The sequence below is a fragment of the Balaenoptera ricei genome, chromosome 11 (genome assembly GCF_028023285.1).
Source record: "Balaenoptera ricei isolate mBalRic1 chromosome 11, mBalRic1.hap2, whole genome shotgun sequence".
Classification (NCBI taxonomy): Eukaryota; Metazoa; Chordata; class Mammalia; order Artiodactyla; family Balaenopteridae; genus Balaenoptera; species Balaenoptera ricei.
Genome location: NC_082649.1, coordinates 54,170,069 through 54,194,204, shown reverse-complemented (window position 1 = coordinate 54,194,204; position 24,136 = coordinate 54,170,069). Strand labels below are relative to the sequence as shown.

At 48.3% G+C, this 24,136-nt stretch overlaps 1 protein-coding gene and 1 non-coding gene across 2 annotated transcripts in view; one reads left to right on the top strand and one right to left on the bottom strand.

Annotated features, from left to right (window-relative positions):
- The window catches only part of TRIM71 (tripartite motif containing 71), a 58,067-nt gene that overhangs the window by 14,031 nt on the left and 19,900 nt on the right, over window positions 1-24,136 (bottom strand). The window lies entirely within an intron of this gene.
- Window positions 13,020-13,092, top strand: TRNAD-GUC (transfer RNA aspartic acid (anticodon GUC)). Its single transcript has one exon. It is a non-coding gene; the product is annotated as a tRNA-Asp (tRNA).

Genomic DNA, 24,136 nt, shown 5'->3' with positions numbered 1-24,136 from the left:
TGACCCCACCTGACAGTGTTTCACATGGGACTGACGCAGCTCTAAGCACCTAGAACACCCTGTGATCTTGGAAGTGCCAGTGCTTCTGCCGTTCCAGGCTGACGATAGGACCACAGGGGTGGGGATGGGGGTGACAGTATAAGTGGGTAAAAGCAGAGCCTCAGTGGTGCTTTTAATTAACTGTTGATTTTTTTAAAAAGAACACACTGTCTAAAACCTGAAAATGAGATCACATTTTGTAAAATTTTTTTTTGGCCGCTCCATTCGGCACGTGGGACCTTAGTTTCCCCGACTAGGGATCAAACCTGGGCCCCTTGCAGTGGAAGCATGGAGTTTTAACCACTGGACCACCTGGGAAGTCCCACATTTTGGAAACTTTCTAGTGAAATATCAGAGTAAAACTTTGGGAAGATGTCACATTCCATTTAGAAGCTCCACATCTCACTCACCTGGCAATTTCTAAGGTCAAAAACTTACAATTTTAGAGCTTATGAAACTCGGTGAATAGGCAAAGGTGCACACGGGTGTGCATGGGTGCAACTCTCTCTGAACCAGCTTACTTAAGGTTATTTTAAAAGAATAAACTGGATGACTGTTCAGAGGACCCACCGCCAGAAAGAAATGTGGCAGAGGCCATGAACTGTGGCTCTGGGAAGGAGCAATCCTCTGGCGGCAGGAATTCCAAGGCCTGAGCTGCCCGTTTGGGGCTTCCCAGGCAGATGTGTGGACACGCCCCCTCCCCCCCACATGGCGACAATCTGGCTGCCCAGCTGAATGGGGCAGGCCTGACCTCTGACCTTGCAAGTGACCACCCTCTCCCCTGCCCCCAGCTTCCAGAACACGCCCCACCCACTGCCTTCCTCTCCCAAAATTTCTAAAATACCAGGCGGAGACAAAGACCTAGGAATGTGAGCCCAGCAGGAGAGGAATGGGGGTGGGGGGTAGAGGAAATAAATAAATAAATAAAAATACCAAGCAGGCAGGTTTACCTTAGCCAGGGCTTAAATAAAGTGCTCTGTTAATGAACAAGAATGTTCTACGTTTTATATTATTGATACGTGTGATCCAACAAGGAACACACACACACACACACACACACACACACACACTCACGTTGGAGCACCAGGTTAAAATACAACTATCCACATCAGTGAGAAGTGTAAACAGAAAAGTATGGAGGGGGCCTCTCATTGTCAAGATCCCCCAACTGAAATAATAAATATTAACTGCTATAAACTTATTTTTTGAGATTTCTTTGACATCCCTTAAAATGACTGGGGACATGTGTCCTCCCACAAACGCAGGCCTAGACAGAAGGAGGTCTCCACCCACCACTACAGACACGAAGGGGAGGTGGGCTGGTGACAACCAGAAGCCTTATCTGTATGTAACACTCGGCAGGCTCTCCTATTAAAATATGGTAAACCAAATTCAAGGAGTAAAGTCCAGCCACGCAACTAAGTCTATCCAACAACACCAAAACCAAGCTTTACTTGATTTAGGGAAAATACATTGAATGCCGGTGTTCTCAAACTCGCAGAAGCCCTCCTACATCTCTGGCCATGTGCTGCCACAGAGCTGTGGTCTTGGGGGGCCTGGGAAGAGGTGAAAGAAAGGAATCGGGACCCTCCTTCTTACACAATCACCACCAGCTCAAGACAGCAGAGTCCAGCTGTGGACAAGTTACTTCTTTCTGGGGGAAAGGAGTCAGAAACTTTTTAAGACAAGTTAGGGAACACACATGCATTTTTAATGCAAGAAGATACACAGGTGCAAGTCGTTTTTTAAAAAATCTGCCCCAGGGACTTCCCTGGTGGCACAGTGGTTAAGAATCCACCTGCCAATGCAGGGGACACAGGTTCTATCCCTGGTCCAGGAAGATCCCACATGCCTCAGAGCAACTAAGCCCGTGCGCCACAACTACGGAGCCCAGGTGCTGCAACTACTGAAGCCCATGCTCCACAACAAGAGAAGCCACGGCAATGAGAAGCCCGTGGAAGAGTAGCCCCCACTCGCTGCAACTAGACAAAGCTTGCGTGCAGCAATGAAGACCCAACGCAGACATAAATAAATAAATTAATTAATTTTAAAAAAATCTGCCCCAATTTTTCAGTTGTTTCTACTTTTTAACGTAATCATCCAAAAATATGCTATATTCTATACATAGGTGAACTTTTTAAAGACACAAATAGGAGAGCATTATACTAGACCTTTTCACTTAATTATATTAACTGGGAGAATGTTTTGAGTTGGGCTGCCTGTTTTATGAGTGGTTGCATGGTATGTCGCCTGAAGATGATAGGATTTTAATGTTGTTCCCTGATTTTTGAAAACTCACAAGCAATGCCGCAGTGAATATCCTTTTATATTGTTCTTTACAAAGCCCAGAATTGTCAATTTGATAATATATTCAACTGCTACATCATTTGATGATCAGAAGAAAAAAATCTACTTGCATGTGTGTGGACAGTAAGGTTTCTCAAATTTAATAACTTGATGTCAGGTCAACCTCCATTCATGTGAAGAACAAAGGTTGTCAAGTGCCAATTTCTGTTCCCAAACAAGATCAGACCTACACGAAAGGCCGGCATGGGGACGCCAGGGAGCCGGGCAATGTGGGACTGGGAGTCCAGGTCCACTCTGCTTGGCTGGAAGGTGGAAGGTGGAGGCTGAGACTGAAAAGAAGCCCCAGAGGAGCAGCAAGAAAGCAAGGCTTGTGTTTTGTGTGCTCAGGATTGGCTGCTAGATTTTCCAAAACACAAGGGTAGAGGCGAGTGGGCCCGCTTGTTGGGATGATTCCAGAGTTGGACAGTGAGGGTGGTCTCAGGCAGTGTAAAGGAAGAGGGGAGTCCCAGAGGGTATCATTCAAACACCCGGTGAAACAAACATGGGCAGCCCCATACAAGCCCAGAACCCCATTCTGAAATCCCCAAATTCAACAGATCTGGAGACCAAAAGTGTTTACACAAGCTGTTTGGCAGCAAAACCTGAACTGGTGTGAAAATGATCTCAAATTTTTATCTATACCATTTAGTGTGAGTTTTCATATATTTCACTGAAGAACTGCTAATATTCATTATTTTGTGGTGCTGTTTCACAGTATAAACTTTCCAAAATCATAAACGTTGAATGTCAAGGCACATCTAATCCCAAGGGCTAGGGTTAAAGACCTGCCAGGCCAGCTAGCTGAACAAGAGTCATTCCTGGGCTCAACAGGCAAGAGAAGGAGTTAAGACTACCGGGTGGTAGAGTGGGATGGGGGTGTACATGTGGGTGTACAAGTGGGGTCAGAGCACTTCTAGGCCAAATTTTTTGTCTCCTGTGGACAAGGCAAATTTGAAAAGGAAGGGTTGGAAACAGGAATGCTATCAGCTCGAACAACTTTTTTTGTTTTTGGCTGCGCTGAGCCGTGTGGCTTGCAGGATTTTAGTTCCCCAACCAGGGATCGAACCCAGGCCACAGCAGTGACAGTGCCGAGTCCTAACCACTGGACCGCCAGGGAACTCCCAGCTCTTAACAACTTTAGACTCAATGTGGTTGCTTGGTACCAAGGGAAAGCATAGTTCAATGATGATTGAACGTCCCATGCTGTTCCCCGGAGGTTTTTGTGCCACTCCGAAAGCCACACCATGATCCCTTTCCTATTTTTCAGAAGCAAATTTTCACACTGCCAATGACCACTGCTTCCCAACACCGACCAACCACCACGTACCACCCAGCAAGACCCAGCTCCTCCAGTGCCTCCCGCTGTTGTGGAAACAGGTCCCAACACCACAGAGCCAGGCACACAGGATCCCCACTTTATATTCCAGCAGTATTTATATCTTTCTTATACTTTATATTCCCTGTCTCAGGGCCCTCCTCCAGGAAGAACCCTCCCTGGGCACACAGCTTCTAATATTAACATGTGCAAAAAGCAGAACCATTGCCTTTTTATAAAAAGCCACAGGTAATTAAAGGAGTAAGTTCTGTTTCTACAGTTAAATGACTGAATTTGGCTAAGCTCACTTGCAGATTTGGTAAAAGAGAAAAAAAAAACAAACCTCAATTTTTGGCTCAGAAAACTGTCAGAATTATTAAAAAGCATAAAAATGAGTTCATCCTAGAAAGGAAACCACTTCCCCTGTAGCACTGAAGCCCCAGAGAACAATGACACAAACCGCCTTCCTCCAGTGTTGCCAGAGTCATAGACAAAAGAGCCTTACAAATATTTCTTACCATAGCTCCCCTCCTAAAACTGAGGCTGCAGCGGTAAATCTGACTCAAACACGGCCTTTAGGAGGCAAGGAAGGACATACAACCGAGGTGTGTGTGTTTTTCTGGGATCCTGACGATACTCGGGGACTGTGCAGCTGGGTTTTCAGGGCAGGAGAATCCTCCAAGGGAGCTCTAAGGGCAGAGGTCGAGGTGACGAGGAGGGTAGGAAAAAGAGCAGGCAGAAGACAGCGCTTCCCACGTGGAGCTACAGTCAGCACTTCTCAGAGCCTTTGTAAAGTCCCCCAAAGAAGCATGTTTTATAAAGGTATAATCAGGATGTCACAAAATACTCAGTGTGGGACAATACACATGGGAACTCCAGAGATGAGCTATGTCTCTGTCCCTTCACTTCGAGTACCCTGAGGGCCCTCCCTATGCCAGCCGGCTATACTCAGGCCCCCGGCAGCCGCGCTGGCATCACTGAGAGCCTCCTCATGGGCCTGTATCCATCCTGCTCCCTCCCCAGATGCTGATAAACAAGTTCTCCATCCAAACCTCTGGGGGGACCCAACCTGCAAGAGCTCCTTCGCTCTTTGGACTATTCATTTGCCTGCTGGTCAGATTCTGGTTTTCAGGCTGGAGTCTTGGTATCTTTGCCCAACCACACAGCTTTGAGGCACAGTCATGGCTGGCCACCACCACCAAGGCCACCAGGGTTGACTGCCCACAGCCTGCAGTCTCTCTCCTTCCTGGAAGGCTTTAACAATGGCCCACACAAAAGAGCAGGTAACAGCCCTGTGCTGGGGGGTTTCCTCCAAGAGATCCAAGTTAAATGACATTCAGTGACACTCTGGAACATACCAGAACTGTGTTTGGGGTTACTGCCTACCAAACGGTTTTTCACAAATAAACTTGTTGACTTAAATAAAATGTGGGTGCTTAAAAATTCTTCCAGTTCAAAAATAAAAACCAAACTTCCCTATCAACAGAGAAACAGACAGGTATATACGTCCACACAATAGAATACTTTTAGCAATGAGAACAAATTACTGATTTTGTGCTATCACACAGATGCTTGATGGAAAAATAAGAATCAAAAAAGCATATACTGCATAATTCTATTTCTATGAAGGCAAAACTAAGGTGAAAAAAAATCAAAGAAGTTGCAGGTGGAAACGGGTGACTGGAAGGAACTCAAGGGAGATGGGAGATGTTTCGGAGCCATGGATGTGTCGTTATGTTGTCTTGGTGGAAGGAGTAGGTACACAGGTGTATAGAATTGTCAAAATGGGGAACTCCCCGGCGGTCCAGTGGTTAAGACTCAGCGCTTCCATGGCGGCAGCGGGGATATCTCAGGTTCGATCCCTGGTGGGGGAACTAAGATCCCGCAAGATGTGCAGCATGACCAAAAAATTTTAAAAGAATTGTCAAAATGTATACTTTTTATTTATGTAAATTATACCTAAAAAATAATATGTGAGGGGGAAACCCTCCCAGCGACCACCTAGTGGTGGTGGGGTGAGGCTTGGAGCCCAGCCTCAGCACGGGTTCCTCACAGCTAAAGACCTAATAAATACTCTTTGAGCCCATAAATGAGTTACTCCAATAGCCCCACATAATTTACTTCTAATAGGTCACTACCATTCTTCCCACAATGTTCCCATTAGGTATTATTTTTCCTTTGCCCTCCACTATAAATATTATCTTAAGTTTAATCTCACAAGAGGCAAGTCGGACTAACTCCCTGGAGGTTTTGATAAAAATTAGAACCCCGAGTCCGATTTACAGCCCCACAGGCAGCCAGCGGTCACACAAAGCCCTATGAAATCATTAGTGTCTCAGCTGCCGCCCAGGCTTGCACCTGACCTCTGATGTACTAATGAGTGGTCCAGGCAGCTTCCAGCAGCAAATAAAAGAGATTTGTTCCAACACAGAGATCACCGCCCACGTAAATTACAGACTTTCAAATCAGGCACGAAAAGATGGATTTTGACACAGATACACAGTTTTCCTGTCGCAAAAGCAAGGCCCAGTTTTAATCTGTTGTGTTCTAGACCAGAATCGGTGGTGCTGAGAGGCTGACTGTAAAAAATGGCCAGACTGTAGGTGGCCACGTAACTCAGTCCTCACCTCTTAAACAGTGGGTGACGCCGTGCACCCGCAACCTTTCGCCACCCCCCCTGAAGTAGCAAAGAGGGTCTCAGTGGCCTGCATGGCTGAGATCATGTGGACAGGTGGATGTAAAGCAAGGGAAAGCACTCACCTGGAGAAGGGAAGCAGAAATAAAGACTCAGGTAAGAAAAGAAAATTCATAACAAAAAAGGTTTTGAAATATTACTACCCATATCTTATCCCTCCAGCACAACCCAATATAATTGTTCCTTTCTCTCTCTCTCCAATTCGGCAAGTTCTATAATCCCGAGTAGCTGGGCGTCTCCGTTACTCAGCTGTCCGCTGCCTTGGGCAACACAGGTCCAACACCGGCCTTCCCCGATGGCCCCGTGTGACACTGTCACACCCGGTGACAATTTTAAGAGCCAGCTAACCTTACCAAGCACTGCCTCCAAATCAGGAGGTGATTTAATGCTGTAGGAATCTTATTCACAGGCAGGAATGATTTAAATTGGGGAGGGGGCCCATCAAGGAAGCAGTAGATGGACTCTGTGAATTCTCTCAATGCCAGTAAGGGCCGCCCCTCGGCGTGGGGCTGGGGCGAGGGCTCCCCGTGTGTCTGTGGAGCCCCAAGCCTAGGCTCTCTGGTGGCACTCCTCAAAGCTGCTGCCATCAAGGAGAGCATCAAACAGAGAGCAGACACACACAGTCCTCTATCCCCCGTGACACCTCAGGAATCACCAGAGGCTTTCTCAACAGTTTCCTCTGTGACCGAGAGCAGAGGGGCCTCAAACCACAGCTCCAGTGCAGCAGCTGAGAGTGAAAGGAAAAGCCTCAGTCTTATCAAGAAATGGATTTCTTTTTAAAACCCTTTTCAAGTTAGCACTTTGTTAGGCCATTAATTTAAATCACACCCTCCTTCAACTCCAACAACAGGAAACTTAATCCCACGGACACCCCTACAAATGAAACAGAGCCAGGCCAGGCCGGGAGACCAGCTTTATTTAAAGAGTCACCTGTCACCCATGCTGGGCTGGGCAACACGGGGAGGAATAGGAGCCCCGGGGCCGGTTCTGTGGTCCAGGCAGTCTACAGGGTGGGTCTTGCTCCCTCCCCCCGTCCCAAGGGGAAAAAAATCCAAACTGCAGCGAGCAGTGGAGACCTCAGGCTAGCAATGAAGCCCTGAACCCTTGGAGCTCACCCACCCCTCTGCCCACCAGTGTGCACAGATCCTGACAGCTGCGGTCCTAAAGCACTAATTACAGCAGGATTTGGCAAGGAGTCAGGGAACCCCAACACCGGGCCAGCAGTGCGATTTCAGGCAGGGAAATGCCAACTAACCAGGAATAAGATACAATCTGAAAAAAGATCAACGTCTGGGGACACTACGGGTAAAACCACTGGAGTCAAACTCCTGTTTAGAAGCCTGAATTCCCAGGACCACTCATCATGCATGAATGAAGGTGCAATGAGAAAATAATGGTAATGAGAAAAAATTCAGGTCTCAGATATGGGTGGAGCTTCGTCAGAAATCCCAGTTCATTCCAACAAAGGAAGCCTGAGCTTCACCTCTTTGCACTGCACCTGCGTGCTGTTCAATAGAACTTGACAGCCTGCTGACCCTGACCCAGCAGGTAATGCAACCAGGAGACGCAGGAGGGGAGGGGCAGAACCTCCCCAGCACCCCCCAAGCCGATCCTCAAGGATAAACTCCAGTTCAAAGGCTAGACCTGACAGGGTGGGGAGAGAAAATGTACAAGCTCTGAGCTGGGAAACCATCAGGTGGAGTGTTATGTAAGCTAAAGTTCAAGGCAGATGATAAAGGAACAGCCCTTAAATTGGTCTCTCCTTGGGTTTTTTAACTTCTGACCTGCTTCGTTTGGCTCTCTGTGGGAGAGGGAGCAGGGAGTCGCCCTTACTTTGGCTGGCACCTAACCAGGAACGGTGAGATGCAAGGCCAGGGAGATGCAGACGTTTGTCTGGGATGGATCCTCAACTTGCTGTATTTTGAAGTTCTGGCCCCAGATGGCTCTTCCACAGTCCTTCTACACATGAACCCACTGCACCTCGAACTCCAAGGGCCTTCCCCAAGCAAGAGGCCCACTGGGAGTCTCGGGCTGGCCTGTCCACTTCTGGGTCAGCCGCGGGGAACCTCCTGGCTCTCCCAACCTTTTTGCCTCCTGGATGTTAACCTCATCTATTTTAGAGACAGCTTTAATACAGGTTGTAGTCTCTGAGGCCATGATGTCCTTAACAAGTATGCGGTGTTTGCAGATTTTTTGAACAACATTTTTCTTTATTTTCAGAAACTTGTTTTCCTTCAATACACCTAAACTTAGGCACTTGTAGATCTATTTATAAAACATAGAGAATAAACCATAGTGGAAAAGAATATAAAAAAAGAATGTATATATGTGTATAACTGAGTCACTTTGCTGCACAGCAGAAATCAGCGTAACACTGTAAATCAACCACACTTCAACAACAACAACAAAAAAAACCAACATAGAGGGAAAGCTGTCCTAGTAAAGATACATTGCAACATTTGCTGATTTTTTTAAACCATTTACACTGGACTCAAGGCTTTCAGCTAAGAGCCTTGGGAGGTTTAAAAAACAACTCAAGAAGTTTCCAATCTCCTACAAGTCTTGGGTGGTCAGTTTGGGGAAGTCCAGTCTGTTCCTGTTGTCTAAGCATAATTATTAACAACACCCTCCTTCACTCTCAAAACTGACCCAGTTTGGAAACCCACTGGACAGAATCAGTAAGACAAATGGGGAACTAACCAAAATACATGAGGGCAGATAGGAAAAACTGCCACCCAGAGAAGTACCAAATCCCTTCATAGGACTTACTGTAGTTGCATGGCCTGGGGGTGGGGCAGATAAGTCAGAAATGGCTTCTTAGAAAGAATGGCATAACGGGATTTTTTTTTTTTTTTAAAGGATGGGATGGAAGATTTACAAGTCCAAACAAAAGGAACACCTCCAGCAGAGAAGCACACTGTTCTTGGTCCAAGTGCAGGGAAGAATCTGGAGTAGACTGGAGGGGAAAATTAGCTGGGAGCTCAAGGGCGGGGGGGGGGGGGGACGGGACGAGGGAGTTGCGGGTAGGTGGCCTCTAGGGGACGACATGGAAGGAGACCAGGGCACAGCCTGGGGTCACCTTTTTTGTTAAGTCAAAAAACCTGGGCTCAGATATTGATGTGGTCCTTCCTTCTCCAGCTCTTTTGGTTAAGTGGGCTCACTGAGCTGTTTCCACCCATAAAATGGGGAGAACACACTTCATCTCGTGGGCGGTGGTGAAGAATTCGTAAGAGAAGTGCGTGAAATGCAAATGCTGACCGGCAGTTCCAGCAGCAAAGAGGGGGGTGGCGGCCTGCCTGGGAGGGCTCCAGCTTGGTAAGTGGCCAGGCAAGTTAAATCAACTCCAGGAACCTGTTTGCAGGGCTGGATATGTTTGCAAGGCAGGACTGATAAGGGCTATAAAGCCACTCCAATGGCCTTTGGGGCTGGTGTTCATCAGAGCTGTGACTTTCTTTGCCCACTGAATGGAATGTTGAGAGACTCCGTAAATACGTTTGGAAAAGGCATACTGGAAGACCACCTCTGACTCGTACATGTCTCCAACCTCCTATGCAGCCACCCTGCCTGCCCCTCCACTCTCATCAGTCAGATCAGCCTCTCTCAGGCCCTACCAACAGATGTCATATGTTCAACATGAATCCCCAAGGCAGGCACATACATTTCCTTACTGCACCCGCTCCTGGCACCAGGCCCTTCCCCTCAAAGAGGTGACAGTCCACCAGGAGGGATGATGAGTAAGGCCAACAAGTTCAGGGCTGGGGGAAGAAAGCTAACACTGGGGCTTCGATGTAAATCTCAGCACATTTCCTGGAGGAAGGGAAGCCCAAGTTTAGTCTAAAAGTGCAAACAGGAATGGGTGGGATGAAAGGTCCAGACAAGGAAGACTCCGGCAGGGAAACGCAAGACACCTTCTCACTCTGCCTGAGATTCCACCGTCGCTGCCCTACAGTCAGTCTCTTCTCCACGGGGAGAGCACCTTGTAAAGTCAGAGACAGCACCCCCTCCTTGAAGCCCTCCAGTGGCTCCCATCGTGCCACTGTTTGGATGGGTCACCCCGGACGCCACCTGTCCTGGACTCCACCTGCTGTTCCCTTTGCCTGAGAACTGTGCCCACCACCACCACCCCGCCGCCCATCCATATAAGGCTCCCTTCCCCAGTTCATTCAAGTCTCAGTATCACTTCCTCAGGAAGACACTTCCCCTGCTGAATTTTCTTTGTAGCACTTTTCACTACCTGAAAGTATCTATTCACTGGTTCATGGTCTGTCTCCTCACTGGAATTTAGGCACTGCAAACGCTGCGAATTCTGTCTTGTTCAACGCTTCCTTCCCAGCCCCTACATGTCTGGCACATGGATGCTCAGTAAACAATTGAGTAACTCTACTTAGGTGAGGGGTTGGCGCTATATCCACCAGAACACACAGAAAAGGGGTGACGGCCAGCACTTCTGCAGCAGGTCCCCAGATGAACTGAGATGTTCTGGCCACCTGTTTGACCTTGTTTAGCCATCTCACTAACTGCTGATGAAAAACACCCCACTTCAAAACAAAAAACAAGGAAAGTGGAAGGGGAAGGAGACGGTGGGAGATTTGTTCCAAGGTGTGCAGGTCTAAAATGTGAACAGAAATCTAGGTTATGATAGGGAAATCCAGCTCCCATCACTAGCAGGTAATATCTGGGTGAATTTATGAACTTTTCCAGGAAAAGCCATTCGTGTGCAACTGCAGATGGTTGCACATGTTTTGCTATACCTCTCATCAAAATATAAAATCTACTTCCCCTCTGCTTGAATTGGGGCTGGTCTTGCAACTTCCCTTGCCCAGTCAGAGGCGTGGTGGTCACGCTATAAGCCTTGATGTGCTTGGTTGGAGCACTCACTCTCAGAGCCCAGCAGCCGTGCCCTGAGAAACCCAGGCCACAGGGAGAACCCAGGCACCCCCGGCTGCCAGCCTTAGCGGACCACCAGCCACGGGAGCCAGCCCCCTTGGACCTTTCAGACCAGCTGACTTTCCACCTTCAATAACAAGGACAAAAGGCACACTGCAGAGTCATGAGAAACAATCAATAATCAAAACACCATTTCGATCTTATCCATGAGAAAAGATAAAATAGTTTTTCACTGAAAATAACGCCTTCTTCCCTTCTCCAGTAAGGCCTAGGGATAGAATAAGATAGTCAAGGTTCCTTCCCAGCTCTGCCCACAGCTAATTCCATCAAAATTCAATTCGTGGGTTCCATTCCAGACCCTGATCAGGCAGCAGCCAGAGGGAGAGCCTGAGGAAAATGCAGATTCTTAAAACCCCAAGAGCTGGTCACAACCTCTCAGAGCCACAACAGCCTAAGCCCACCCAGAAGCATCTTTCCATGTCTGAGACAAGGTCTATGAACAGGCGGTTCTCCAGAAATAACTACCCAGAACATGGTAGAAAACCATTAAAGTGGGGGAAAGGAGAGTGAAAATCCCCAGTAAGCTTCCAAAATGATGTTTTTCCAGGGGTCATCCCTAAGCCACTGTCTCCCACACACTTCTGACAAAACCAAACTCCAGATCTGACACTCCTGTGGGTCTAGAGCTATAATCCTATTTCTCAACCCGGCCCACTGTGGTTCTCAGGAAAAGCCTTAATCTCCATTTCTTCTCAGGAAAAAGAGAGGGCATACTTATCACTCCTCCAGCAACAAGAACCTTTACAAGCTTTATATTCAAGCCATCCAGCTAGGAATTTGGTACTTCCTTGAAAAAAAGATGATTTATAGCACCATGTTTGAGATTGGAAGCAAACTAAATGTCCACCAATAGGAGACTAGTTAAACAACTGTTAAATAGATTGATTACTGGGCAACCATGAAAAAGAATATGATCCATGGAATGAACTCCAAAATACACTACTGAGGAGAAAATAAGGAAGGAGTAGTGCGCTACTATTCGAGTGAAGGAAGAAAATAGGTTCAAGAATTCAGGAGTACCTGAATGTGCTTAGATGCCATAGGATACTATTGTGTAGTATTTTTCACCCCAAGCCCAACTGCAGTGTGTTGATGTAGTTATTTATTTATTTTTAATTAATTAATTTATGTTTGGCTGCGTTGGGTGTTCGTTGCTGCGTGTGGGCTTTCTCTAGTTGTGGCGAGCGGGGGCTACTCTTCGATGCGGTGCACAGGCTTCTCATTGCGGTGGCTTCTCTTGTTGCAGAGCACTGGCTCTAGGCGCGCGGGCTTCCATAGCCTGTGGCATGCAGGGTCACTAGTTGTGGCACACAGGCTTAGCTGCTCCGCAGCATGTGGGATCTTCCCAGACCAGGGCTCGAACCTGTGTCCCTTGCATTGCCAGGTGGACGCTTAACCACTGTGCCACCAGGGAAGTCCCAATGTAGTTATTTAGAACCTAATGAACTTGTAAATACTTTTTGCTATTCCCTCATATTCCTAAAATATTTGCTGAGATAAGCTACACGTTTAATTAGTTTACACTAAATAAATAACTAATATCAGATATTAACATGATATAATGTGAAGTGAAAAACAGAATACAAATAGTATGCACAGTATGATCTTCATAGGGGAATGGAGGGGTGCCCACTTTCTTTTAAGCCATAAAATCAAGAATGATATAAACCAGGGAGTTCCCTAGTGGTCCAGTGGTGAAGACTTGGTACTGTCACCGCCGTGGGCCCAGGTTCAATCCCTGGTCAGGGAACTAAGATCCCACAAGCCCCACGGCATGGCAGAAAAAAAAATGATATAAACCAAACTGCTAACTCTAGGTTAGGATGACCAGCCACTTAGTTTTCTATATTTTTTTGTTTCCACATAGGGCATCTATTAGGGGGCTCGAATGAAGCATAGGGCTCTCCCCTGAGGTTCATTTACCCAAGCACCGTCAGAGCCAGAAGGAATTTAATAACGGCAAACACGTCTCGAAGTGTTTACTGGGGTCAGTCCCTAGACCAGATGCTGTACACACATAAACTTGTTTAATCATCATCACAGCCTTATGGGTTAGCGAGTATTATTAGGATCCATTTTACAGATGAAGAAACTGAGGCATAGATAGTGACTTGCCCAAGGACACAAGTAGAAAGTGGCAGAGCCTGGCTCCAGCGTCAATGTAGAAACCACAGGGGTTTGCCGCCTCTATTAACGGTGACAACACTCCCTCCCCCACAGCCTTGGAAAACTCACCTCTGTAATCTCCCACCACCCATCTAGGGTTTAGTAATACTGTGGCACAGGCAACCTGCGTGCCAACAACCACTGCTAACATCAATCCTCCAACTCAATTTTTTTTTTTTTTCATGAATCCCCAACTCAACAAAACCCTTGATGGCTCCCCACTGCCTATGGGTCAAGAGTAAACTCAAGTTGAACACGTCTTACTTTAACAGCATATTCCCCAGACACCCTAAAATGAACTCAGGAAGACGAAACCTCTCTGGGCAGAGGTTTTTGTCTTGCTTTGGCCTCTGCTCCTAACCGCTCGCCTCTGAGGGCCCCACCCTCCCCCTAGCTCTTATGGAGCCCCTTACCCTCTTACAGAGGGTTTATCCCAACCACTCATCAAATTTCTACACAACCCCCACCCTCAGGCATAACCTAGTGAACAGGCAGCAGAGCTTGAAGAACCTATTCATCAATCTCCCAGCCCTCACAGCCCTGTGGTCCGAGGGAAGGAGCACGGCCCTCAACGTCCTTGTCCAGGATGTGCCCCAGGGCTCCAGTTCAGGCCACAACACTGCCCCTAATTTCACTCAGGCCCCACAATCCAAAAGGCTACCTGCCCCCCAAGGGGATCTGTGATCAATTTGGTTCAAGGCTTACGGCCAATCATAAAATAGCTGGGTCCAAGATGGCGGCTGGTCCAATACGGAGCCTTTGTTCCTAGCGACTCCCTCAGAGTCACAATCTCCCTCCCGCCCTGCAAGAGGGAAGTTGACAGAAAATTCCTTCCCCCCCTCCCCGCCAAGAGACAGTTGTTTATGCCTGGATGGTGAAACGAGGTTTCCTTTCTTTCTCTTTTGCAACTTCAATACTTGCCACCCTGAAATCGTTAAGTTCCAAAAAGGAAATTTCTAGGATTGTCACACAGGAGGTAATTACTTTAAACCCGAATCGCCCCATCCCTCTCAAAGCTGCCAGCTCTACATCGTTACCAGTCAGAAGAAAAGGTGTAGGTAACAGCGACTAAGAGACTTCAAACAACTCTCTGCTAGCCGAGTGAATTCAGTGGAGGAGGAGGAAGGCCTACAATCAAAGTCAACTCTGCACACGCTTCTTATTTATGGACTCAGCTCTTCTGCTAATTGTTTGCGTTCAACTAGTACCGACTGCATTCATCTATCAACTGAATTCACTTTCTTTGCTCACTGTAGGCTGAAATTTAAATTTCAGGATTTGGGAATTTTTTTTTTTTAAGTAGGAGCGGGGGTGGGGATGGAATTAAAACCAACGCCTATCAAAAAAGAACACACTTTTCCCAATTCCCCCGAAGAAAAACTGTCAAACAGGTTTTAAAATGCAGGAGTTGAACTAGGGACGTTTCCAGTCACATTTCGGGAAAGGGAGCTTTTTTAATGGCCTGTTCATGAAAGTCCTAAAACAACAGGAAGATGGAGAAGGTTGTTTTTAAAAACTAATAATGTTTTTCTCATCTTGTGTATTTTGACAAGTAACTTTTTCTATTCAAACCCCTCCCCCTCTCTCCCCCTCAGGTTTTCTAATGTGAATGGGGTTGCTGGTGGGGGTGGAGAAATGACTTGAGATTTCGGGATTTGATCAATGCAACATGTTAGGGGCAGAGCACAAGGTCAAAAGGAAATGATTAATCCCACAAGAGAAACAGGCGGATGGGGCAGGGAATGGCTCCCCTACAAAAGCCTCACTAATAAATAGGTCAAAAGATTAAAAAAAAAAAAAAAAAAACCTCTGGTGAGCAAGGTTTCCTCCCCAACTCAGACTCAGCAGTTCATCCTAAAATAGTTTCTAGAATCCAAAGAACATTAGTCGACACAAGCCAGTTTTCCTTCGGGTTATTTTTATTGGCTGATTACATTCCAGCTGTTGCCAAAGGGGGTCCAGAATCGGGGGAGAATAACCCCAGTCATCTGGATGACTAGACACTCTATGACAATTTCCATTACTGGAGGGAACCATGCTGTCATTAATGGAGACGGGGATATTTCAGGCCTACTTAAAAGAAGTTAGCAGTCCAGACATACAATATCCCTTTGAAATGCTATGACATCAACACTCTGAAAGTACATAAATAGGTCAAACACAAGGAGTGGGGAGGGAAATGCCTTACAAAAATCCTCTGGGAGACAATTTTCCTCTTAGCTTTTTTCACCCTCCCTAATGCTTGCTTGCTTTTAGAGCATCACATGCAAAAATTCATATTTCTAATTAATGATGCACATTTTCACCCTCTAATCACCACATTCTCTTGTTCAAACAAACCCCAGATTGGCCACAGGGCTGGCACTGTAAACAAGCAGAGTCTGGCCTCAACACCCTTCTGCTCCCTTTACCTACCCTCATCCCCCAAAGAACCCAGAGACTGGAAGGCTTCCTCACCAAGGGCCTCAGGGGCTCAATCCTGACCCTGTCCAGGCTGGGTGGGGTTCCGTTCCACTTTTAAAATTTCATGGTAACAGATGACTATCTCGATTGAAAGGCACTCAAGACATCCCCTAAGAATGCTTTGAGCCACAAAATCTTTTTTTTTTTTTTTTTGGTTTGTTTTGTTTTGTTTCTGGCCGCGTGGCATGTGGGATCTTAGTTCCCTGACTAGGGATCGAACCCTCAACCCCCTGCATTGGCAGCACAGTCTTAACCACTGGACCACCAGGGAAGTCCCTGAGCCATAAAATCTTACACATTACAGTGGAGCAGCCCTCAATTTGCATCCACAATTGTGAGGGTGCACGGTGTCAGATTCTCAGAAGTCCCTGACTATTAAAAAGAAAAAGGTAGGACTTCCCTGGTGGCGCAGTGGTTAAGAACTGGCCTGCCAACACAGGAGGCGTGGACTCGAGCCCTGATCTGGGAAGATCCTATGTGCCGCGAAGCAACTAAGCCCGTGCACCACAACTACTGAGCCTGCGAGCCACAACTACTGAGCCCTCGTGCCACAACTACTGAAGCCTGTGCACCTAGAGCCCGTGCTCTGCAACAAGAGAAGCCACCGCAGTGAGAAGCCCGCGCACCGCAATGAAGAGTAGCCCCCGCTCGCCGCCAACTAGAGAAAGCCCGCACGCAGCAACAAACACCCAACGCAGCCAAAAATATAAATAAGTAAATTTACAGAAAAAGGAATCCAGTTAATGCACTCAACTCTGCCCCTTCCATGAGACAAAAAAGCGGAGTGGAAGGAGGCTTGTTTGTCCAGGTAAACAAGCGTGGTTAATATAGCAATAAGTATCAGAACTCAGCCCTCCAGGGCCCCCGATCCGGGCTCCTTTCTCTAGCCAGGATGCTTACAAATCCGTCCTAGTAGGGGATCCATCCCAATGCCAGGTTTATAGTCCAAAGCCAACCAGAGGACTCAGCTCTACCTTCCCTCAGCCCCACAAGAAAAGATCTGCTTGCTACCTTCTGACCTGATCCGTCCAAACCGAGGCCCATTTCCCAAAGCACAGCTTTTACCTTTAAATTGCAGTCACTGTGCCCATCCCCCCAACTCTCTGCTTAAGGCCCCCCCGCTGACCTCCCAGGGCCAGGATCCCCAGGATCCCATTTCCTAAAACAAGAGAATCCTTGAAATTTTTAAAATAGTGTCTTAACCCTCCCCCAACCCCGGACACCGAGGCTGCGGGGAGCCCGCTGGCTGAGGTGGAGGTGGCGGGCGTTGGGGGGTGTGGGTCCCGGGTGGCAGGGCCGTGGCTCCTCCGGCGGAGCTCGGCCAGGGTCAGGGAAGGAACAGCAACCCATCCACCACTGCGAGCTGTAGCCACAGGATGCTTTGCTTGGCTTCCTGGGTTTTCCTGCCACCTTGAGTCCCAGCTGCTCCTCCACTGGCTCCACCGCAGCCTGGCTACTGGCCCAGGCTTCAGCCAGCTGCCAGGACTGGTGGCCAAAGGGTAAAAATGAAGAACACACAGCATTGTTTATACACCCGGCAAAGGGAAAGTAATCTCATACTCCTGTTCACGGATGCAGTATACTGTATTTCTGAGACTCATTTCCCAAAAGGAGCATGAAAAGAAGCAATCCTTAGGAATATGAAATGATGAAGAGGGGGCAAAGCATCAGCAAAAACCATCTCCGTGTGTCTTCAGAGAGACACTTCCAACAATCCGATGCCCCGATGACTCAGGGCCCCATGCCCCCCCCGGGGCAGAGGGGTAGTACCAGGATAGCAGTGAGGAAACTAGCTGACTTCTGCAGAAACGTACGTAACAGCAGATGGGCCAGACCTGTGGAACTCCCTTGGCAGGATTCCTCGCCCCATACGACCAAGAGGGCAGAGAGAAACGCACCCTACCCCGAGGTGCACAACTGTCAAAACTCAAAACATTTCAGATTGTGCATACAGGAATGCACCTACCCTGATCCCTACTCAACAAATAAGGAAACCGGGGCAAAGGGAGAGAGGAACGACCCTGCACAAGGTCACACAGTTGTAGGTGGCGCTTTGCCACTTTCGCATAAAGGACACCCAAACACATTCCTTCCACGAGGTGTCCTATCACAACTAAAAAGAAAAGAGCAGAGCCCCATACGGAGAGCCACCTGAGCTGAGACTCAGAGGCTGTGGGGAAGGGGCAGACCCTAAGGCAGATCTGTCTGGTTATTAGCACATTCCTCTGCCACATGAGGAAGGGGCTGCATTTAACGGAGCACAGATACTCGGTGGATACTTGCCAACTCGATGGATATAGTAAGTCAGGCGCTGGGCTGGATGCCGCCCTGCCTCAACAGGTTTAAAAAGCACAACTCATGGGCTTCCCTGGTGGCGCAGTGGTTGAGAGTCTGCCTGCCAATGCAGGGGACACGGGTTCGAGCCCTGGTCTGGGAGGATCCCACATGCTGCGGAGCAACTGGGCCCGTGAGCCACAACTACTGAGCCTGCGCGTCTGGAGCCTGTGCTCCGCAATAAGAGAGGCCGCGATAGTGAGTGAGAGGCCCGCGCGCCGCGATGAAGAGTGGCCCCCGCTCGCCGCAACTAGAGAAAGCCCTCGCACAGAAACGAAGACCCAACCATAAATAAATAAATAATTTTTTTAAAAAAAAAAGCACAACTCATGAGCCATGACCCACCCCATCTCCATTTTACAGATGGTGGAGATTGACGTTTGGCCCAGGTCACATGGCTGGTATGCAATGTGACCCAGAAACTGCATGAAAGACACCAAGGGGCTTTATTTTTATTCCCTCACGGGGCTGGGCATGTTAATATTATTAATCCACAATATGCACAACTGGTTTGTGATGGCATGTAAAGCTCAAGGTACCTAGTGCCCACTGCTTTAAGGTCTGTATGTATAACCCTAATCAACTGCCTACAACCCTGCTAGAGTGTGCCAAAGGCACAAATATCGGTTTATAAAAGAGCTAACTGCTTTGTAGGCAAGACTTAAAAAGAAAGGAATGATGAAATGAAGGAAGGAGGGAGGGAGGGAGGAAGGAAGCCACCCCTGGAGTAGTAGCAGGAGCTGCTCAGACAGATGAAGGACATGGGGACTGAAAACTAGCTGTGAGCAGAGCAGCCAGCAGCTGCATTCTTCCATCCTCTGTGCCCCTAGGGAATCCTAGGTTTTTCGCAAGATCTTTGTAGGTCTAGTTCTGTATCAGGAGCAGGGTATGGGCCACTATCTCCCAGTCTCCACCCAAGCAGTGGAATTCACAGTGGGCAGTAAATGGCAGCCCTGGGGGCGGGTCTGGGGGACACATCCACAAGCTCACCATTTCAGCCTTGTCTTAAAAATCACTGTACTCCCTCCATGGCATAGCGGTGGCTGCTTTAATACAATCTTCAAATGAAAGGGACACTTGGGGAAGATGTGTCCTGTTTAGCACATTCCTCCCTGCACTCGTCAAAGACTCCTCTCCTGGGGGTGGGCGGCAGTGGATGAATTCAATCAAGGTGGCCTTTGCCACTGTAAAGAGTCTGGATGAAACAACTAGACAGAGGAGGGAAAAAAGAGAAGAGCTTTACTTACTGACTTAGTCTTTTGACACAACATGGAATTTTAAAAAACTGGGATACAGTATAATATTAACAGATCAATTTCCCAAGGAAGAGCAGTGCAGCTCTAAAAGAATGATTATTTCTTAACCCAAAATGAAAGCTGAATGTGCAGCACCCCCCCCAAAGGGGCGGTGCGGGCGGGGGGGGGGAGGCCTGGGCTTTCTCGGGGCTGCTACATGGTCTCCCCGACCGGGCACGGGGTGATGGCCCTTACTCTCCCCGACAAGCCGCCCTGAGATGCTCCTGCTGCCAGGCCCCGCGGGCCCCATGCCTGTCAGACAGGTACCTGGAAGGCCTCCAGGTGGCTCCCATGCGGCTCTATTTAGACAGAGGAGGTGCCAACTGGCAGCAGGAGTAGCAGCTGAAGACCTGGCAACAGACGCAGCCTCGCCCTGGATGGACGGCTGCGCGGACACCGAGACTCTGGCCCTGGCGCCCCGTCCCAGAGGGGCTAACCTAGTTCCAGCTGCTTTTGTCCCTAGCAGTTCCGCAGTTCCGCGGGCAGCAACTGTGGGGCATTTCACGCCAACACAGGCCAAAGCGCTTCGTTAACCTGCCGAAATTGGATTTTCATCCCGATGTCAGTAAGACTGGAGAACTTTGGGGATATGAAGTAATGGACTCCTTGACCCTCTTTTCAAAAGTGGCTCAGAGGAGGGGACAGTAATGTCATAGCTTGAAGTGAAACACCAAATAGTATGTTAGAGCATCATTTTTATCAAGGGCTGCTGAAATCAGGGCATCCTTTGATAAACAGGTGTATTGACAATTGGGGTTAAAATGCTAATGCAAAAAACAAAAGTGTGCCTGGGGCTCTGCTGTGACCTTAAATCTCCTCTCCTAGGGCACCACTTAAAACCTCTCTCTCAAAGGGGCCACCTGCATTAGAACCCCAAGGTGCTAGCTAAAAATGCAAATTGGAACCCCACCCCAGTTTTAAAGAATCAGAATCTCTGTGGGGTAGGGAGCCCTGGAGTTAATCAACTCCAGTCGTTGTTAAACTGGAAAAGGCCGATTTAAACAAGAAGAATGAAATGAGAAATGTAAGCGAGCTCATAGTAGGCAGTCATTAATTAAAAATGCTCTTTGCATAAAATACTTTAATTCTTCTGCTCCAATAGTTGAGGACACTTTTTTATTTATTTCACCTCCAGGCACCTTAACAGAAAAAGTACATTATCTGATGTTATTTGCATAACATTAAATCCAGGAGCACCTCCACAAAGGAGGGCTGGTGTTCTGTGTTACTGTGGGCAGAGTCCACACCCTGGTTGCTTTCTGGTTTGGCTCTGCACCTTCCCAAGAGGGAGCAAGACAGTTTTCAGGGAGGTTCTAACCGCCCTTGGGCAAAAGGACTCCTTCCCTGAATGTTTCTTGTCCTTGGCTAGGCTGGAACAGAAAATCCAGCAGGGTAACAGGATAAGCATGCAGGCGGCCGGGCAGCCTGCTTCCCGAGGAAGACTAAACACAGTTCATTAAAACCCTGCAGAATGGGAGGCAGGGGATTAGTTCGTAGGGGGAAAGGGGGTAACCTGCTAGCAGGAGAGGTGATGCCTGCCTACCCAGAGCTCTCTCCCTAATCAAGATCCAGTGTGCACCCCACCAGCCATCACTCCATTTGACAAGACCCAGCATCCTTTACTTAAAGTCCACTCTGTAAAGCCTGTCCCCAAGAGCTGGGCAACCTCAAATGCTTTCTTCATCAAAAATGAAGCTTACTGAGGAGTTAACTGCTTTATCTTAAAATGCTGAAGAATTAAAAAAAGGTGGGGAGGGATCCTCTGAAATGTAATAATCACTCAGCCCTTCCCATCTCTCCCCGCCCCACCCTGTCCCGCCCGCCAGGATTCCCCTGCTGTCCCAGCCAGTCACACCTAGCTCCAGCACCCAGGGGGCCCTTGCTCGGTCACAAACTTTCCAGCCCGGGCCCCGATGGGAAGGGCTCAAGCCACCACCCCAGTAATCCTAAAAGGTTTCCCACTCCACCTCCCAATTACAGAAAACCAAGGGCATCACCATCAAAAAGCATTTATTAAGCACCTAACTGCCTAAAGCCCAGGCAAAGATTCACAGGAGCCTGGCCCCTGCCCTGGGAGAGGGTCATTTATGACCATTAAGACCAGAGTAAGGCAGGCTCCCAGAGGCCCATAAAACTCCCAGGGGAGGAAGTGGGGATTAACCACTTCCTCCCACCCCTCAAGAAGGGGTTTCAAGCTCTACCAAATTGCAGAATAGAAGGATTCCCAGGGTGGGAGAAACGGGGGGTGTGGGTCAGAAGATCCCATACCCGGGCCACGGCCTCTACCAGGGGACACGACTAACCCTGGGGTCTCTCAAGTTGCTTTGATTTTTACAGATGAGGGCTTCTGAGGTCCTGTTGCCCCTGCAGTTCCATGGGGCACATTCTAGCAAGTCTCCTCACCGCCCCTCGGCACGGGTCTGGACTCTGTCCAGGGAGGGACAGGGAGTACCCGAGGATTAGGTGTTTATTTGACAAGTACTATGCTGGTACAATGGCTTAATTCTTTTACATACACATCAGCCAGATTTATTGGGTTGAAAACTGTCCCTATCCTGGGCAGTTTACAACCCCCTCATCTTTCACTCAATTTTTATTGAAACTTATTTCAGCAACTCTTACCCAAATCTAAGAAGAGCAGCTTACAAAGAAAGCCAACAACATGCAGAACCAAGCTTGAGTCAGCAAAGGAGAAGCATGTCAATGAGCTGTCCTGCACTGAAACCAGGAGTTTGGCTCTGAGCTTCCTGGCAGTCAGAGCAAAATGGGCAACATGCCACAACTATGTCATTGTCAAACCATCCACTTGAGAGGGCCAACAGTTCTCCTGGCAGCAGATTCAGACACAGCAGCGAGCCTGTAAATCCCCCCTCCTCCGGGAAACACTTTAAGGTCTGTACGTGTAACAAATACACAGCTGGAAACACACTCGTGTAACCTGCTCTCTGGGCTTCCTTCTCCCGAGTTACAGAAATCCCTGCTGAAATCCTCCAGGGACAGTCTTTCTTTTTCTTGCTAGAGAAAAGCAGGTACAGGAGAGCTTCCCCAAAAATCCTCTTCTAGAAATCTCAAAAACTACTCTTCCCAAACTACTGCCCAAACCCTTCAAACAGGAGTGCAATCTACCCCAGCCCCATGACAGCCTGCGGGGGGGTGGGGGTGGGGGTGGTCACTAAGACCCCCAGAGTGTTTGGCAACAATGGACCAGGAGTGGGGGAAAGAGCCAAGCTTTCTCCCACCTCTGCGCTGGCATTGGGTTTCCAAGCTAAGTTTCCATCTCCCCACCCCGTTTTAGCCAGGACCCCCTTCCTTTGCCAGAACCTGCAGTGACTGGGGTGGGGGTGAGGAGGTCAGAGGGATCCTGTTCTAGGTATTCTGTCCTGTGAAAAACCAGTCACCTATGAGGAACTCTGCAACAAAAGGGTCTGTAGGACCCAAATGCAGAGTTGGGGAGGGGTGGATCCTGCAGGGGGTAGGGGGAAGCCTTTCAGGTTGTGGATTTCAGCCCCTCAGTAGCTTTAAGGAGTGTCAGGAGAACTGCCATATAAACTACAGCACTACAGCCCAGTTAAATTTTAAATTCTAACAAGACACTTTTTTGTATATAAGTGTGTCCCAAATACTGTATGAGACATACTTATACTAAAAAATTGCTTACTGTTTATGAACTAGGCATCCTGGGCGGGGTGCCTAGGAGGGAGCTAGAGCTGGCAATCCTGGTCAGGAGGCTTCCTGCTGAGTTATGGGGCGGGGGGGGGGGGGGGGAGTCCCAGTGGAGTGAGGCAAATCTCTTGCCAGAACTTTGAGATTACTCCTCATTGGCTTTGTAACAAGGTTTTTTTGTTTGTTTTTATTTTGTTTTATTTTTTAATGAGGGGAGGGGTCTTTAGTTTGACTGTGGTTAGGACTAAAGCTGGGGCACTTAATCCAGCCCAGGGGTGACTAAGCTGGGAGATGCAAACCTCACCCCACCCCCCCCCACCCCCGCCCAAGAGCAGAGACAGAGGCTTCAATGGTGCTGGCCACTCAGCCAAAGCATCAACATTCCAGGAGGCAGCATTCCCGCCCTTCAGGAGGAACAAAGGGCCTGGGGAGGAATTCCTGCTGCCCCAAGCATGGGGGTGGGGTAGTATCCAAACAAAACTGGGCAGAAAAAAGTGCCCCCAGCAAGAGGCGCTAGGAAGAAGCCCATTCCCTCCAAGAGGAATGAGAAGGCCCAAGGAAAGGCTCCAGCACGGATATTAAAATTCAGCCTTACAAACACGGAATGCAATCTGGGGGCTAAGTCTCTATCCGCGATGGAGTAAAGTTCAAGAGAGAAAAACCTCTAAAGGAAACAGGCCAAAAGCTCCGAATTTAATCATTAACTTTACCTTGAGGGTCTTCTTTGTATTCTTGCTACTGGCTGGCTTTTACTTAAAGTAACCAACAATGCGAACATTTCACTGTCCTTCAAAGAGGGTGGGATTCGCGGGTTTGTTTTTTAAACTACAGCTCCTGTGTCACCCACAGATGATCTCCCAGGCAGATTCTAAT